Source organism: Capra hircus, chromosome 13, assembly GCF_001704415.2.
Source record: "Capra hircus breed San Clemente chromosome 13, ASM170441v1, whole genome shotgun sequence".
Taxonomy (NCBI): Eukaryota; Metazoa; Chordata; class Mammalia; order Artiodactyla; family Bovidae; genus Capra; species Capra hircus.
The window spans coordinates 46,773,417-46,791,947 of record NC_030820.1 but is presented as its reverse complement, the minus strand read 5'-3'; positions in this window follow the sequence as shown (position 1 = coordinate 46,791,947).

The following is an 18,531-nucleotide window of genomic DNA, read 5'->3' as shown; positions in this document are numbered from 1 at the left end:
CCAGCAAAATTTGGAAAACTCAGCAGTGGCCACAGGACTGGAAAAGGTCTGTTGTCATTCCAATTCCAAAGAAAGGCAGTGCAAAAGAATGCTCAAACTACTGCACAATTGCACTCATCTCACATGCTAGTAAAGCAATGCTCAAAATTCTCCAAGCCAGGCTTCAGCAATATGTGAACCGTGAACTCCCTGATGTTCAAGCTGGTTTTAGAAAGGGCAGAGGAACCAGAGATCAAATTGCCAACATCCGCTGGATCATGGAAAAAGCTAGACAGTTCCAGAAAAACACCTATTTCTGCTTTATTGACTATGCCAAAGCCTTTGACTGTGTGGATCACAACCAACTGTGGAAAATTCTGAAAGAAATGGGAATACCACACCACCTAACCTGCCTCTTGAGAAATCTGTATGCAGGTCAGGAAGCAACAGTTAGAACTGGACATGGAACAACAGACTGGTTCCAAATAGGAAAAGGAGTACTTCAAGGCTGTATATTGTCACCCTGCTTATTTAACTTCTATGCAGAGTACATCATGAGAAATGCTGGACTGGAGGAAACACAAGCTGGAATCAAGATTGCCAGGAGAAATATCAATAACCTCAGATAAGCAGATGACACCACCCTTATGGCAGAAAGTGAAGGGGAGCTAAAAAGCCTCTTGATGAAAGTGAAAGAGAAGAGTGAAATAGTTGGCCTAAAGCTCAACATTCAGAAAACGAAGATTATGGCATCTGGTCCCATCACTTCATGGCAAATAGATGGGGAAACAGTGGAAACAGTGTCAGACTTTATTTTGGGGGGCTCCAAAATCACTGCAGATGGTGACTGCAGCCATGAAATTAAAAGACGCTTACTCCTTGGAAGAAAAGTTATGACCAACCTAGATAGCATATTCAAAAGCAGAGACATTACTTTGCCAACTAAGGTCTGTCTTGTCAAGGCTATGGTTTTTCCTGTGGTCATGTATGGATGTGAGAGTTGGACTGTGAAGAAGGCTAAGCGCCAAAGAATTGATGCTTTTGAACTGTGGTGTTGGAGAAGACTCCTGAGAGTCCCTTGGACTCCAAGGAGATCCAACCAGTCCATTCTGAAGGAGATCAACCCTGGGATTTCTTTGCAGGGAATGATGCTGAAGCTGAAACTCCAGTACTTTGGCCACCTCATGCAAAGAGTTGACTCATTGGAAAAGACTCTGATGCTGGGAGGGATTGGGGGCAGGAGGAGAAGGGGACGACTGAGGATGAGATGGCTGGATGGCATCACGGACTCGATGGATGTGAGTCTCAGTGAACTCCGGGAGTTGTTGATGGACAGGGAGGCCTGGAGTGCTGCGATTCATGGGGTAGCAAAGAGTTGGACACGACTGAGCGACTGAACTGAACTGAACTGAACTGATCTCCTTGCAGTCCAAGGGACTCTCAAGAGTCTTCTCTAACACCACAGTTCAAAAGCATCAATTCTTCAGCGCTCAGCCTTCTTCACAGTCCAACTTTCACATCCATACATGACCACAGGAAAAACCATAGCCTTGACTAGACGGAGTTTAGTTGGCAAAGTAATGTCTCTGCTTTTGAATATGCTATCTAGGTTGGTCATAACTTTCCTGCCAAGGAGTAAGCGTCTTTTAATTTCATGGCTGCAGTCACCATCTGCAATGATTTTGGAGCCCAAAAAAGTAAAGTCTGACACTGTTTCCATTGTTTCCCCATCTATTTCCCATGAAGTGATGGGACCAGATGCCACGATCTTCGTTTTCTGAATGTTGAGCTTTAGGCCAACTTTTTCACCTTCCACTTTCACTTTCATCAAGAGGCTTTTTAGTTCCTCTTCACTTTCTGCCATAAGGGTGGTATCGTCTGCATACCTGAGGTTATTGATATTTCTCCCGGCAATCTTGATGCCAGCTTGTGTTTCTTCCAGTCCAGCGTTTCTCATGATGTACTCTGCAAAGAAGTTAAATAAGCAGGGTGACAATATACAGCCTTGAAGTACTCCTTTTCCTATTTGGAACCAGTCTGTTGTTCCATGTCCAGTTCTAACTGCTGCTTCCTGAGCTGCATTCAGATTTCTCAAGAGGCAGGTCAGGTGGTCTGGTATTCCCATCTTTTTCAGAATTTTCCTCATTAGAAGGACTGAATATCCATTGGAAGGACTACTCCTGCTCAAAAGGCAGACTACCCATCTTCTTTTATTATTACTACAACTAAAGGTACAGCACAAGGTGAAGGGGGCAGGATAGAGGATGCTGGGGTGTTTAACCAAATAAGAATAAGTTGCCTGCCTGCCAAAGTCAAGGAACAACCTTTAATATTTTTACCTGTGGTATAATTTACATGGAGAAAATGTGAAGATCTTAAGTTGACATCTGAACGACTATCTACCCTTATATACATCCATGTAAGCACCATCCATTTCAAGATTCATCAGTCCTTCCAATGAATGAAGGATTTGAGGCTGAAGCTCCAATACTTTGGCCACCTGATTCAAAAAGCCAACTCACTGGAAAAGACCCTGATGCTGAGAAATATTGAGGGCAAGAGGAGAAGGGGGCGACAGAGGATGAGATGGTTGGATGGCATCACTGACTCAATGGACATGAGTTTGAGCAAACTCTGGGAGATAATGAAGGACAGGGAAGCCTGGCATGCTGCAGTCCACGGAGTCACAGAGTCAGACACAACTTAGCGACTGAACAAATCCTCTTTTTGGTCCCAGGGCCAAGAAGCCTCTTCAGAGCGACTGTCCTGGATGCTGTATCAACACGGACCCATCTCTACTCACTCTCATCTTGCTCTATTTGAATCATAAGTCACGATCTGGAGTGGTCCCCTTGTATCTGTTGACTTGTCCTTGATTCCATCTTAATTGTATACTCCAAAAGATCGAAGACCATGTCTACCCTGTGAACTTGGGCCTTAGTGCAGTACCCTACCCATAGTAAGTCTTCGACAGATATTTATGGCATCAGTAAATAGTAGCTATTATCAAGCTAGAGCTATTATTGATATCACCTTTGTTGAATCAAAGAAGAAATAGGTGATTTTGACAAACAACCTGGAGGAAGCTGAGGGGTGGCAAATGATGGGGAACTCCAAGGTTGGTGAGAATGAGAAAAAATGTCAGTGAAATTGGAAAGTGATTGGTGATGATGGAAATGAAGGCTGATGGAAGATATTGAAACTCAGGGGAGGACTTCCCTGGGGGCCCAGTGATATGGTCTTCTAATGCAGAGGGTATGAGTTTGATCCCTGATCGGGGAACTGGGGAACTAAGATCCCATATGCTGGAGGGTGTGACCAAAAAAAAATTTTTAATGGATAAATAAGACCTGTTTTAAAAAAAAAAAAAACTTCAGGGAAAATAGTTTCCTTTTAACAGAAACAAAAATCAGAAAATTTTGAGGCCCACAAGACCAAGTCAGGTCTTGGCTGACTCTCCCTTCTTCTGTCTCTCCAGGATGAGGTATCCCTGCTGCTCTGTGGCCCCCTAATATCCTCTGGGTAGATTTATGGAGATGATGGCCAAGTCTTTATCTCCAGCCCTAAGCTGTCTCCCAAGCTCCTGCCTCGTGTTTCTAAATATCATCAGGCATTCCTAGTCTGGCATCCCACAAACATACAAACCTTAACAAGTGTCAGACACAAAGTCCTTTTCACCCTCTGATCTCCAGCCGCTCAACCCTCCACTTACACGCCCATGTTCCCAATAATGCCATGTCATCTGTGAAGTCAACATCTATCCATCCACCAAATTGGACTCTTAGATGATTTTCATCTTTAGCCTTTCTCTCCAAATCTTCTGTCTTTTAAATCTTGTCACTCCTAATATCAGCAGTAATAATAAAAAATAATGATGATAATTATTGTTTATGACTGTTATTTTATTGTTTCAACAATATTTTGAGAAAGGTGCTAGTCATGGGACCTTAATCTCTCTGAGCCTCAGTATCTTTGTCGTATGGGGACAAGAACTGTGTACTTCATGGGGTGGTTGTGAGGGTTACACTAAGAATAACAATTGTGAAGTATTTGGAACAATCAGTATCTTGATTTTAGTAAAGTGCTTAACAAACATTATTGCCACTAATTTTATTTTTTCACTATTATTAAAATTGACCCATTTCACAGGTGATGACCAGATAGGTTAAGTAACTCTTTCAAGCTCAGCTAATTGAGTTTTTCCACTCTGGCTCTTCATATCTATCCCTTTTGCCATAGCATTAATTAATCACTTCTCATGTAGACTTTCATCACCTTCTAAGTAGTCTTCTCTCCATCCATCTCTTTGTCCACCGCTCCATCCTCCACACAAGAAACATCTCAAATGCCTATAAGGGGTGCTTAGTATATGTTCTCAGTGCTCCACCCAAATGCTCAACCCACCCTGGGTTCCACTGACAACAGCCATTCGTCATTCACCTGGCTTCTCTGTGCTTTTGCTTCCAATGGCCTACATCTATTTAGAGGACTATCCTACATCTGTACTGGGCTACTGGAATTGTTCTGCCTAAAAGCACAGAGAGGACAGGAGCTTATGTCTTGACTGACAAGTACTGGGTATGAGCACCCAGCTCCCTTATTGAGAATTAGCTTCTTCTCCAGAACTCCCCTATGGATCAGGAGGAGGCTGAGACCTTACCTAAAATCACTTCTCTCTTAGCTTCTGCTTTCCTCATTCTGCTTTCCCCACTGTCTTAGCAATTTCTCCTGGCAGCCTTTCCTTCATAAATCACCTGCAAACAAACCTTTATCTGAAGTCTGCTTCTGGGAAATCTGATAGAAGACACTGGCTATTACAAGGCTCTCAGGAATTTCTCCTGGTTTCTGTCTTTAGTTTTGTAGCACTTGACCTCTATGAATGAACTATATAGTATTAGCCTTGTGGATCACCTAGAGAAGAAAGAATTTGACGATTAGGTGAGACATCATGGTTTCTTGGCCAGCCAAGAGACTCATGGCATAGTACAGGAGACTAACCTGAGTACTGTGGAAAAGCAGGTGGGAAGAATCGACTAGAGAGAGAAAGGTAATATGAAGATTCTAGTATATGTTTATTGCAGAAACTTCAGAACTTCAAGTACAACAAAGAAATTGAGTCACTTGTAATCCGACCAACCCATGGATAATTACTAGTGATAATTGATATCTTATTGTATTCCTATTAGTTACCTATTGTTGTACAATAAATTATCCCCAGATGTAGAGGCCTAAAACAAAACTAAACATTTATTATATAATTTCTGTGGTCAGGAATTCAGGAACCGCCTAGCTGGGGTTCAGGCTTAGGGTCTTGGGAGGTTGCAGTTTTAAGACATTAGCTGGGTCTGCAGTCAGCTGAAGGTCTAACTGGGACTGAAAAATCCTCTTCCAAGATGACATGCTCACAAGGCCTTTAGCAGGGGGCCTCAGTTTCTTGTCACATGAACTTCTCCCAAGAGCTGCTTGAGTATCCTCATGGAATGGCTGCTAGCTTCCCCTAAAGCAAGGGATCCAAGAGAAAACAAGATAGAAGACACAAGGTTTTCACAGCCTTATAAGTCACACATTGTTCTTTCTCCAACCTTCTTTGATTACACAGGTCAGCTTTGTTCATTGTGGGAGGGCACTACCCTGTAAACCATTCACCTACCCAAAAACCAGTCACAAGTGTTTGAATAATAGAAGGAAAGGATCATTGGGGGCCATTTGGGAGGTCGGTTATCATGATCCCCTTCCACTTTTTTCCTTCATTTTGTATTTCTCTCTCTCTTTTAACTGTACACACTATCTTTTATAGGAAATTATACTGGTTGCTCACTCAACTGCCATTTCCTTTTTCTTTATTGTTAACAGAGCACCAACTCATTAATGTTTTATTTTTTGGGATTCTTAGCAGCAGACAACATAATCTTCTCTAGCAGAAAGTATGTTGTTCACAGAATCATTGGCAGGGCTGAAGAAACATGATCTATGTTAGAGGTAGGTAAACTATGGCCAGCAGACTTACTGCCAATTTTTATAAATAGAGTTTTATTAAAACATAGTAACACTCTTTTGTTTACATATTGTCTATAGTTGCTTTCACACTACAATGCAGAGTTAAGTTGTTGTGACAGAGACCATATATAATCCACAAAGCTTAAAATGTTTACCACTTGGCCCTTTAAGAAAAAGTCAGAATGGTGAATCCATTATAGTATGGAAGTTCTTCAGAAAAATTAAAAATAGAATTACCATATGATCCAGCAATACCACTTGTGGGTGTATATGTTCAAAAGAATTCAAGGCAGGATCTTAAAGAGATGTTTACATACTCATGTTTATTGCAGTACTACTTAAAATAGCCAAGAGATGGAAATAATCTTAATGTCATTGACAGAGAAATGGATCAAGAAAATGAGATTTACCTAGTGGTCCAGTGGTTAAGACTTGGTGCTTCCAATGCAAGAGGCATGAGTTCAATTCCTAGTGAGGGAGCTAAGTTCCCACATACCACATGGCATGGTCAAAAAAACACAAACAAACAAGATAATGTGATATATATTGTTTGTTTGTGTTTATGACTCAGAGAGAAAGAATCTTCCTGCAATATAGGAGACCGGGCTTTGATCCCTAGGTCAGGAAGATCTCCTGGAGAAGGAAATGGTAACCCACTGCAGTATTCTTGCCTGGGAAATCACATGGATAGAGGAGCCTGGTAGGCTACAGTCCATGGAAGTGCAAAGAGTCAGACACGACTGAACAACTAGCACACCACCACACATACATACAATGGAATATCACACAGCCTTAAAAAAGGAGGAAAACCTGTCACATGCTATAACAGCAATGAACCTTGAGGTCATTATGTTAAGTGAAATAAGCCAGCTTCAAAAGGACAAATACTATATGAGATCACTAACATGAAGTTTCTAAAGTAGTAAAAAGCATAGCAACAAGGTCAAAAGTTGGTTGCCAAGGGGTAGGGGATGGGAGAAATTCATGTTTAATGGGTACTTTCAGTTTTGCAAGAGGAAAAGGTCCTAGTGATTTGTTGTACAACAATGCAAATATACTCAACATGGCTGAACTTAAAAAATGGTTAAGATGATTATTTTTTTCCACAATGAAAAAAAAAAAGGAGTCACAGAATGACTCCTCAAACCGCACTGAGAACTGGGATGCCAATGACCCTAATGCCCATGCCACAGTCAGGATATTGCAGATGAGGAAACTGCTGCCACCTCCAGAATCCAAACCCCTGTGCACCATTCCCAAGTGGTTCAGTGATAAAGAATCTGCCTGCCAATGCAGGAGATGCAGGAGAGGCAGGTTTTGATGCCTGGGTTAGGAAAAACCCCTGGAGGAAGAAATGGCAACCTACTCCAGTATTCGTGCCTGGAGAATCCCGTGGACAGAGGAGCCTGGTGGGCTACAGTCTATAGGACTGCAGACTTGGACACGTCTGAGCAACTGAGCACACATGCACGTGCCATATTCACACCAGCAAGTCAGTCTTTTCTGAGTCCTGCCTCTCAGCTTTCTTTAATAGGTTCACAGGAGCATTTTGAGGGGGTGGAAGTTCTGATGGGTGGGAGTTTTAGCTTCTAGCCTTGTTTGTCCAGGAAAATATGCTAGAAAACCAATCCCAGTATTAACCATGACTATCCATCAACCTCTCCCTAGTCATATGCCACAGTCACATTTTTCAGGTATTCCCAATTCAAGAGTAAATCCTGAATAGTCTAAGTCAATGATTTTCAAACATTATAATTACCTGGAGAGTTTGTTAAAACATAGATTACTGGGCCCTACCTCCAGAGTTTATGAGTTAGAAAGTCTGGGATGGAACCCAAGGATTTGTTTTTTTTTTTTTTTATTTCCCAATTGAAACTGGTTTTTTAACTATTACCCTTTGAGAACCACTGGTCTAAGTCACTGTTTCCTAACCTTTTTCACACCCTGCCCCACATCCTGGAAAGAATTTGGGTTCTCAAAGACGTTATGAAACTATTAATCAACCCTAAATCCACCCTTACCTCTGGGCTTTTGTTAGAAGAGAAAATACATTTTCCTTATGCCCTTGCATTCTTTATTCCTTACGCATAAACTTATTCAGCATTCTTTGTTATTTCCAGCCAAAGGTAATTTAATTTATATGCACTTCAAACTGCTTTTATGTTTCATGAACACTGTTTCCAATCATTTGATATTTTTCTACATCATCAAACAAAATAGTTGCATAACACGTGTGTTGAAATGTATTTAGTAATTCCTCTTGGGAATTCCATGGTGGCCCAGTGGTTAGCACTCCACCACTCCACTGCAGGGGCCTTGGGTTTGATCCTTGGACAGAGAACTAAGATCCCGCATGCTGTGCAGCTCAGGCCAAAAAGAAAAAGAAAAAACTTAAAAATCTCTCTTATGAGATGTTTAGATTTCCCATTTTTTATTATTACAAGTTATACTACAATAGACATCCATGTCCATAAACCTTTGCATACATTCATAATTATTTCCATAGGATAAACTTCAATAGGTCATAGCTGAATGGTCTAGTGGTTTTCCCCACTTTCTTCAATTTAAGTCTGAATTTGGCAATAAGGAGTTCATGATCTGAGCCACAGTCAGCTCCTGGTCTTGTTTTTGCTGACTGTATACAGCTTCTCCATCTTTGGCTGCAAAGAATATAATGAATCTGATTTCGGTGTTGACCATCTGGTGATGTCCATGTGTAGAGTCTTCTCTTGCGTTGTTGGAAGAGGGTGTTTGCTATGACCAGTGCATTTTCTTGGCAAAACTCTTATTAGTCTTTGCCCTGCTTCATTCCGCATTCCAAGGCCAAATTTGCCTGTTACTCCAGGTGTTTCCTGACTTCCTACTTTTGCATTCCAGTCCCCTATAATGAAAAGGACATCTTTTTTGGGTGTTAGTTCTAAAAGGTCTTGTAGGTCTTCATAGAACAGTTCAGCTTCAGCTTCTTCAGCGTTTCTGGTTGGCGCATAGACTTGGATAACTGTGATATTGAATGGTTTGCCTTGGAAACGAAGAGAGATCACTTTGTCGTTTTTCAGATTGCATCCAAGTACTGCATTTCGGACTCTCTTGTTGACTATGATGACTACTCCATTTCTTCTAAGGGATTCCTGCCCACAGTAGTAGATATAATGATCATCTGAGTTAAATTCACCCATTCCAGTCCATTTTGGTTTGCTGATTCCTAGAATGTTGATGTTCACTCTTGCCATCTCCTGTTTGACCACTTCCAATTTTCCTTGATTCATGGACCTACATTCCAGGTTCCTATGCCTGGAATGCAAAGATGTAGAGGGAAACAATAGAATGGGAAAGACTAGAGATCTCTTCAAGAAAACTTAGAGATACCAAGGGAGCATTTCATGCAAAGATGGGCTCAATAAAGGACAGAAATGGTATGGACCTAACAGAAGCAGAAGATATTAAGAAGAGGTGGCAAGAATACACAGAAGAACTGTACAAAAAAGACCTTCATGACCCAGATAATCATGATGGTGTGATCACTCAACTAGAGCCAGACATCCTGGAATGTGAAGTCAAGTGGGCCTTAGGAAGCATCACTACCAGCAAAACTAGTGGAGGTGATGGAATCCCAGTTGAGCTATTTCAAATCCTAAAAGATGATGCTGTGAAAGTGCTCCACTCAATATGTCAGCAAATTTGGAAAACTCAGCAGTGGCCACAGGACTAGAAAGTGTCAGTTTTCATTCCAATGCCAAAGAAAGGCAATGTCAAAGAATGCTCAAACTACCGCACAACTGCATTCATCTCACATGCTAGTAAAGTCATGCTCAAAATTCTCCAAGCCAGGCTTCAGCAACACGTGAACCGTGACCTTTCAGATGTTCAAGCTGGTTTTAGAAAGGGCAGAGGAACCAGAGATCAAATTGCCAACATCTGTTGTGTCATAGAAAAAGCAAGAGAGTTCCAGAAAAACATCTATTTCTCCTTTATTGACTATGCCAAAAGCCTTTGACTGTGTGGATCACAATAAACTGTGGAAAATTCTGAAAGAGATGGGAATACCAGTTCACCTGACCTGCCTCTTGAGAAACCTGTATGCAGGTCAGGAACCAACAGTTAGAACTGGACATGGAACAACAGACTGGTTCCAAATAGGAAAAGGAGTACTTCAAGGCTGTATGTTGTCACACTGCTTATTTAACTTCTATGCGGAGTACATCATGAGAAATGCTGGGCTGGGAAAAAGCACAAGGTGGAATCAAGATTGCCGGGAGAAATATCAATCACCTCAGATATGCAGATGACACCACCCTTATGGCAGAAAGCAGAAAGGAACTTAAAGAGCCTCTTGATGAAAGTGAAAGTGGAGAGTGAAAAAGTTGGCCTAAAGCTCAACATTCAGAAAACTAAGATCATGGCATCCGGTCCTATCACTTCATGGCAAATAGATGCCAAAACAGTGGCTGACTTTATTTTGGGGTCTCCAAAATCACTGCAGATGGTGACTGCAGCCATGAAATTAAAAGACACTTATTCCTTGGAAGGAAAGTTATGACCAACCTAGACAGCATATTAAAAAGCAGAAACATTACTTTGCCAACAAAGGTCTGTCTAGTCAAGCCTATGGTTTTCCCAGTAGTCAGGTATAGATGTGAGAGTTGGACTATAAAGAAAGCTGAGTGCCGAAGAATTGATGCTTTTGAACTGTGGTGTTGGAGAAGACTCTTGAGAGTCCCTTGGACTGCAAGGAGATCCAACTAGTCCATCCTAAAGGAGGTCAGTCCTGGGTGTTCATTGGAAGGACTGATGTTGAAGTTGAAACTCCCAGTACTTTGGCCACCTGATGCGAAGAGCTGACTCACTGGAAAAGACCTTGATGCTGGGAAAGATTGAAGGCAGGAGGAGAAGGGGATGACAGAGGATGAGATGGTTGGATGGCATCACTGACTCAATGGACATGAGTTTTGGTAAAGTCCAGGAGTTGGTGATGGACATGAGGGCTGGCATGCTGTGGTTTATGGGGTAGCAAAGAGTCGGACACGACTGAGCGACTGAACTGAACTGAACTGAAACTTCTATAGACTTGTAAGATTAAAGTGTAAGCATTTTTTTAAGATTTAAAATATACTTTGCCAAGGTTTCCAGAAAGGTTGTACCGATTTAACTTCTGTCGAGTGTGGGAGGGTTTTAATTTCCTCATGTCTTCACCAACATTGGGTATTACACAGTCACCTGTGCTGGTGAAGACTCTTTGGGCTCATCTCTGGGACTTCACTCCTCCCCATCTGTATACTCTCCTACATGATCCTATTGGATTCATTGGTTTTAAATATAACACAGAGCTGATGACTCCCAGGTGTGTAACTCCAGCCTAACCGTCCTCCCTGAGCCCATAAGAGTGAATCTGGATGTAGCTATCCTTTGTTCCCTCTAGAGATGTCACAGATAGAAGACTTTTCCAAAGCTCCTCCATTCATCCTGTCTATGAAGTAGTTCCTCACCTTTCTGACTGCCTAAGCTCCAAACCCAAAAGCCTTCCTTGATACCTCCCTTTCCTTTGCGCTCCATATACAGCCTGGTAGCAATCCCCGTCATTTTATCTTCCAAGGATATTTTGAATTTGCCTCCTTATGTTCATTTCTACTGCTCTCACTTCAGGTCAAGCCACCTTCTTCCATCTGAGCTACTATAATTCCTCCCTGTTCTGTTTGTTTTACTTTTAATGCATCCCAAACCACATAGCAACAGAGTGATCATCTTAAAACAGAAACGAGATCATATTATTTCCCTGCTCATACCCTCTAATGACTTCTTATCATACTTAGAAACCCTGTTCCATCTGGGCCTCTCTTGACCTCTTCCCCAATCTCATTTCATCACATTCTCCGTCCTACCTTCTGTGTCCCAATCACATCAGCTGCTTTTCAATTTATCAAACATGACATGCTTTTTCCTGCCTCAGGACATTTATACTTGCTATTCCTCTTTCTGGAATCGTCTTTCCCAACTGAGTATAACTGACTTTGAGTCACAGCAATAATGTCCCTTTAGGCCTTCTTTACCACTTTACCGAAGATGGCGCCCCAACCTGGATTATAGTCAGCCCCTTTTATTGTCCCTTTTTAGCATTTATCACAGACACAAATTTTACTTACTTACTGGTTACCATTTCAGGACTTAGAACACAAGTCCACTGGGTACCAGGAGCCCAGCTAGACACTGGGTATACAATTACTTCTCTCCTGACCTCCCATACTTACCAGTATGTAGGCTCACTGCGGCAGGTGAGGTGAGCTTTGTCAATGATGCCCAGTGCCTGGCAGGTAACATGTGACCAATGACGTGGTTATACTAACTTAGATGAGTAAGTGGAGCAGTCAACAATCTGGGCACAAAAGACCTAAATTCCAAGTGACCTTATATAACTGGAGGTCTTATCAAAAACAAAGAGAATGAAATTCATTATAGATAGAATGTAAACACAGTCTAGGGAAAGAATGAGTGTGTGGTATGGCTCATTTTTATGGCTCAAAACCAACTGTGGGCTCAGTTTTACAGCTAGATTAGGCCTCTTATACTACTATGTAATTTTTATTTGTAAAGGGCTATGAAAAACATTTGTGGAAAATACGTTCACAGTAATTATATCATTAATCCATATACTCACTAGGTGGTAGATAGAGTAGACAGAATTATCTTAAGTTTGCATAATGGGACACCTACACGTAGCCTGGTTAAATGGTTTCCCCAAGGTCATCCAGCAAGGCAGAGATGGGGCAGGTACCCTGTGCCTTTTCTCTAAGGCTACAAGAATTTCATGTCACAATTATCTGAAGACTAAAGTATATATTCAAAATTAATCTTCACATCCTGTAGTATATATATGCACATCACTGTTTCCTAAAGTATCCATCCTGGAAACCACAACTTGGATCAGTTCATTTTCCTTGGCCTGAACTTCTGCCCCAGAACCCATTGTGGATTGGGGCTTCATTGCCACTTTCTTCTGGAGATGGACCATGTTATTTAAAATGGGGAATACCTGATTTATTGGATAAATGGACTTTTTTCTAAGCCTAGTTGTTGCATTTACTTACTAAAGATTTTTCATAGTATGCTGTGTGTGTGCTAAGTTGCTTCAGTTGTGTCTGACTCTTTGCGACCCTATGGACTGTAGCCTGCCAGGCTGCTCTGTCCATGGGATTCTCCAGGTAAGCATACTGGAGTGGGTTGCCTTTCTTTCTCTAGGAGATCTTCCCCAAGTAGGGATTGAACCAGCATCTCTTAAGTCTCCGGCACTGGCACGCGGGTTCTTTACCACTAGCGCCACCAAATGCACATGTCACAAGTGTGTAGCTTAATGAAATCTTACAAAGTGAATATGCTTGCATGCCTAACACCCACATCAAAGCAAAGAACATGACCAGCTCTTCAGAAGACCCCATGGGCTTCTCCTTAATCACTATCCCCCCCACAGGGTGACAGCATCCTAAAATCCAATGGTAGAATTAGTTTTGCTTTTTTTCTACTTTAGATAATTACTGATAGATTTTTATTCTTTTTCCATTTTTTCCCCCAAAGACTAAGTGTCTCTCTGAGGGTCTAGGTTCAAATGACTCCTTTACAGAATAAAATTCTATAATTTATTACCTAACATTTGAGGCTTTTTGTGTTTTGCCTCTAATTTTTGTTTCTCTCTTAGCTTCCAATTCTCCAGGAACCTAGGAGTTAATCCTGAGTATGCCTCTCTCTTCATACCTTCCCCTCCATCAGTGATCAGGCCCCATCGGTTCAGTCCAGCAGCTGAGATCACTATGTGCTTGCTGAGCACCCACTGTTGTCCAGGCACTATTTTAGCCATGTGCAGTGTTACATAGATTAAGATCTCTGTCCTAGAGGAGCTGACAGTTAGTGAGGCAGCGGAGTGAGACAGAAAAACAAATCATTTCAATATAATTCCATTCTAAATACTAGGAATTACTCCAGGGTACACATATACCAGCTGAGGGGCTCAAGAAAGGTTTTTACAAGAGGCCAAGATGAGACTTAAAGGATGAACAAGAATGATCCAGAGGAAAGAGTCCAAGCAGAAGGAACAGCAAAGCCCCTGAAGGGCTTCTGAGGGGAAAACAGACACAACCACACTCTATCTCTAACCCCAGTGTTTGAAGCAGGCAGGAGGAAAATGAGTCTGAGAAGAAGCAGGAAAAAAAAAAGATGGTCAGAGATGTATAAGAACAAGTCTGAAATGCAGCCACAAAGCCAAGGAACAAGAGCTTTTCCTGGGGGAACGTAGCACCAGCTATGCCAAATATCTCCAGAAAGTTCTAGTAAGATGTATGTAGAAAAGATCTCCTGGATTGTGCAGTTTGGAGGAAATGGGTAATTTACTTGGGTGGTTTCAGAGGAAAATAGGGATAGAACCTGATTGCCAGGGGGTGATGAGAGGAGAGATGTCAGAATGAGGAGACAGGGACTGGAAGTAGCTCTCTCCAGAAGCTGAGCTGAGAAGGGGAGAGAGGTGCACCAGCTGGGGAGGAAGTGCGTTTTTAGAAAGGAGGGGGCAATACTGAAATGCAGCGAAGGAGAACTCCCTGAGGGAGGGAGGTGTCAGAGGGCTCTTTAGGCCAGAGGCTGGTGGAAGGGTCTCCCAAGGGTAGGTGGGATTGTGGATAAACAGAAGCAGGGCCGAGGGAATGCACAGCTCATGGGGAAAAGATCTTTTGGAAGTAGGAAACAAGTAGTAGTGGGTATGAACAGATAGGGAATTTGATGTTAATGGGGTTGGGAATGGGAGCGGCCTTGAGGCCAAGAGGGGCTGTTGAGAAAGGGGGACATGGAGGAGGTTGAAGGGGCAGAGGATGTGTCTTCTTGAGCATCCGTGTCCATAAATCCTTGTGCCCACCAGTGTATGTCTGTGTCATTCCCAGAACTTGTCTTCTGGGTTAAGAGCACATACATTTAAACAGATATTTTAAGATATATGTGCGTTTAAACAGACAGATAAAAAAAAAAACCAGACAGATAATACTAAATTCTATTCCGGAAAGGGTAGACCAATTTAGACTTCCTCCCACAGATTCCCTTTGCCATAACCAACCTTGTTATTAATCTTTGCCAATCTGATAGCTGGAAAATGATACAATGATGTCTAAATTTTTGTCCCTTTTTGGGGAATAGAGGTCCCAGCTTTTAGAGAGGGACTGAGTCATTTTCTACAGTGATCAAATACAAAGCACAAGTCTCTCCAAGCCTCAGGCCAGCTTTTTCCTGCTCACTCACCACCTGGACATCTCTGCCAAGCCCAGCCCTCCTGCTGAAGAAACCTCAGCTTCTTACCTTTGTACATTGACTTCTCTGGCAGATTTCTCACCGGTACTTCCAGTCCCGGCTTGCACCTTGAGGACACTGCTACCCATAGCTGTCTCTCTTGGTGTCAGCCTGGTGGTGAAGATGTCATCTACGGTATATCTATACATAGAATATATTCTGACCTTAAAAAAGAATGAGAACTTCCCTAGCGGTCCAGTGGCTAAGATTCTGTGCTCCCAATGCAGAAGGCCTGGGTCTGATGCCTAGTTAGGGAACTAGATTCCACATGCTGCAAGTAAGAGTTTGGTTGCTGAACTTTAACCCAGTCCAGCCAAATAAATAAATAAGTATTTTTTAAAAAAGAATGGAATTCTGATATGTGCTACAACCGGGATTACTGTTCACTTAGGCTAAGTGAAAGAAGTCAGATACAAAAGGACAAATATTGTATGAGTCCTCTTAGATGATGTACTTAGAACAGGAAAATTCAGAGACAGTAAATAGAATAGTAGTTACCTAGGGGCATGGGAAGTTATTGTTTAATGGGTACACAATTTCAGTATGGGATGATAAAAAAGTTCTGGAGATGGATAGTGGTGATGGTTACAAAACAGCATAAGTGCACTTAATGCTACTGAATTGTACATTTAAAAATGACTAAAATGGTAAATCTTATGTCGTGTATATTTTACCACAATAAAAAAAGGAATGAAATACTGACATGCTACAATATGTTTTAACCCTGAAAACATTCTGTTAAGTGATTGATGCCAGTCACAAAAGATAACATGTCATATCATTCTATTTATATTAAATATCCAGATTAGGCAAATACATAAAGTGTAGATTAGTGGTTGCCAGGGGCTGGTGGGAGGCAAGGAAGGGTGAATGACTGCTAATAGGTATGATGTTTCATTTTGGGGATGATGGAAATGTTCTAAAATAGACAGTGGTGATGGTTGTACAGCTTTGTGAACAAATTAAAACTACTGAATTATATACTTTAAAAAGGTGAATATTATAGTATGTGAATTATATCTCAATTAAAAAAAAGGAAAGTAAGGGGGTGGGACTGGGGAGAGGGCTACATGATACTTCATACAATGCTATACCACAGTTTATTCAGCCACTCCCCAGTTAATGGACATTGGGTCTTTCTTTCCCTTTTATTCTTTCTTTCATTTTAAAAAATGGTGCAATGTACATCACTGAATATGCAAAAAAAAAAAAAAAAAGATACCGTTTCAGGTAGGTCTTGGGTCCTCGCATGCTGTGCCATGCCTAGGTATGTCTCAGTATGGGACTGATTTAGTAAGCGTCAGTTCCCCTGACACCAAGAGATTTAGGGAAGAAGCTTCTGCCCTCTTCTCCAAGTACTTTCTCAGGGCTCAGCAAACTACAATGCATGGCTGTTCTGGTTTCAGCTGAGAATGATTTTACAGATGAATATTTGCAATCAATTTAATGGTAGGACTCCAACTAATTAATTGGATCCCAATTAAGCAAAATCTCCCCCTCCACTGCCAATTCTATTCTCATTAGTGCCCTGCATTACAAAAATATTATATCGATGATTATTATATTTTGAATTTCATCAATAAAAATTTTGTGGCGATACCATATTTAAAATTCCTAGATAGTATCCAGGAGAGGTTATCTGGAAGACAATTAGAAATGTGTGCCTTGAAGTTCAGAAAGATGTCTGTCTGGTCTGGAGAGAGATTTGGGAATCATAAGGAGATGGTTGACTTTCAGAGAAGGACAGGGCAGGGGAAAAGATGGAGAGAAAGGAGATATTAAGGAAAACTAACATTTCTAGAGGTGAGCATGAATAATTCACTGAGAGGGAATGAGTGTAGAATGATATGTAAGACCCAGTGGTATTACTGCTAGAAAAGAGTTTTGAGGAGGAGGGAGAAATCAATGGATTGTTACAGAGGCATCAAGGAAGAAAAGGTCTGTACACAGGCAGTTGGATTTGGCAACTAGAAGGACACTGGTAACTTTGTCATTAGAGAAAGCAAAGAGTGACAGGACCTGAGGAGTGAGAAGGACAGGGAAGGAAGAAAGGCAGGAGGGTGGGAGAGGCCAGGATAGCGGAAGTTTTTCACAATAGAAAAAGCCTGTAAATGTCTAGGGAAGGAGAGGAAGATACTGATGATGCAATAGTTAGCTCCCCTTCTATTAGAGATCTCTCACCCCTGGCTGAACAAAACAGTAGTACCTCCTGTCCACGTTCCACAGCCCCCCAAAACAGGTTGGCTGGAAAAGGCTCTCTCTGGTATAGGAGGATGGTGTAGATGTTAAAACGGACAGGCAGTGTGAACTTTTCTTCAGGTACTGGTCACAGAATTTTTGTCTCTTATTTTCTCCATCTTCAGTGTGGATCAAAACACCTGGCCTTCCAGGGTGTACTGAATTTTACAAGCCAACTCTTTTATTTTAAAAACACAAGTTATTAGAGAAGTAAATAGGATGACATATTGATTCTCAAAGGCTCAGACCACATCTATTTTCTGAAATTCCCACAGTTGCTGGTCACTACTCTCCGTCATTGACATTTGTGATATCCATAACACCGAGGCCCCCAAACTGTGTAAAACAGGCAGAAATTCGATGATAAAATCTTCTCCTAATGTAAGGTCAGACACCGTCCACTGTTCTTTAGCTCTCTAGAGTTGTTTGGGGGCACTAATCAGTTATTACTCAGTTGTAACAACAACTAGACAAACTTCAAGATGGAAGGTGCTATGAGAGTATTAATTATTAGGTTTTTGTTTGTTTGGGCTTGAGTTCAGATAGTCTTCAGCAGTGGCTCGCGAAGTGTGAACCCCAGAGAACAGCATGATCATCACCAGGAACTTGTCAGAAACGCAAAACCTGGAGCCTCACGCCACACCTCTGGTCTGAGAAGCCCTAGGGTTGGGACCCAGCCATCTTGAGATGGTCAAGGTGAGGCTGCGGTGCGCTAAAGACGGACGGCTACGGATTTATTTGCGGCCTTTCCGCTAAGCCACCCTTATCCAGTGACATCTCCCGGGTTTTTTTTTTTTTTTAGAAATGTAGACTCTGGGGCTGCATCCCAACGCACTGAATCAGAATCTGCAACTTAATACGACCCTCAGGGGAGTCTGAGAAGCCTCGGTCTGCACAATATAATGAGGACCTCTTCCCCAGTAAGTTAAAAAACAAAACAAAACAAGACAAAAACCCTGACAGCCTAACTGGAGAAACAGTGAAAGTGCCTTAAGACATCCAATC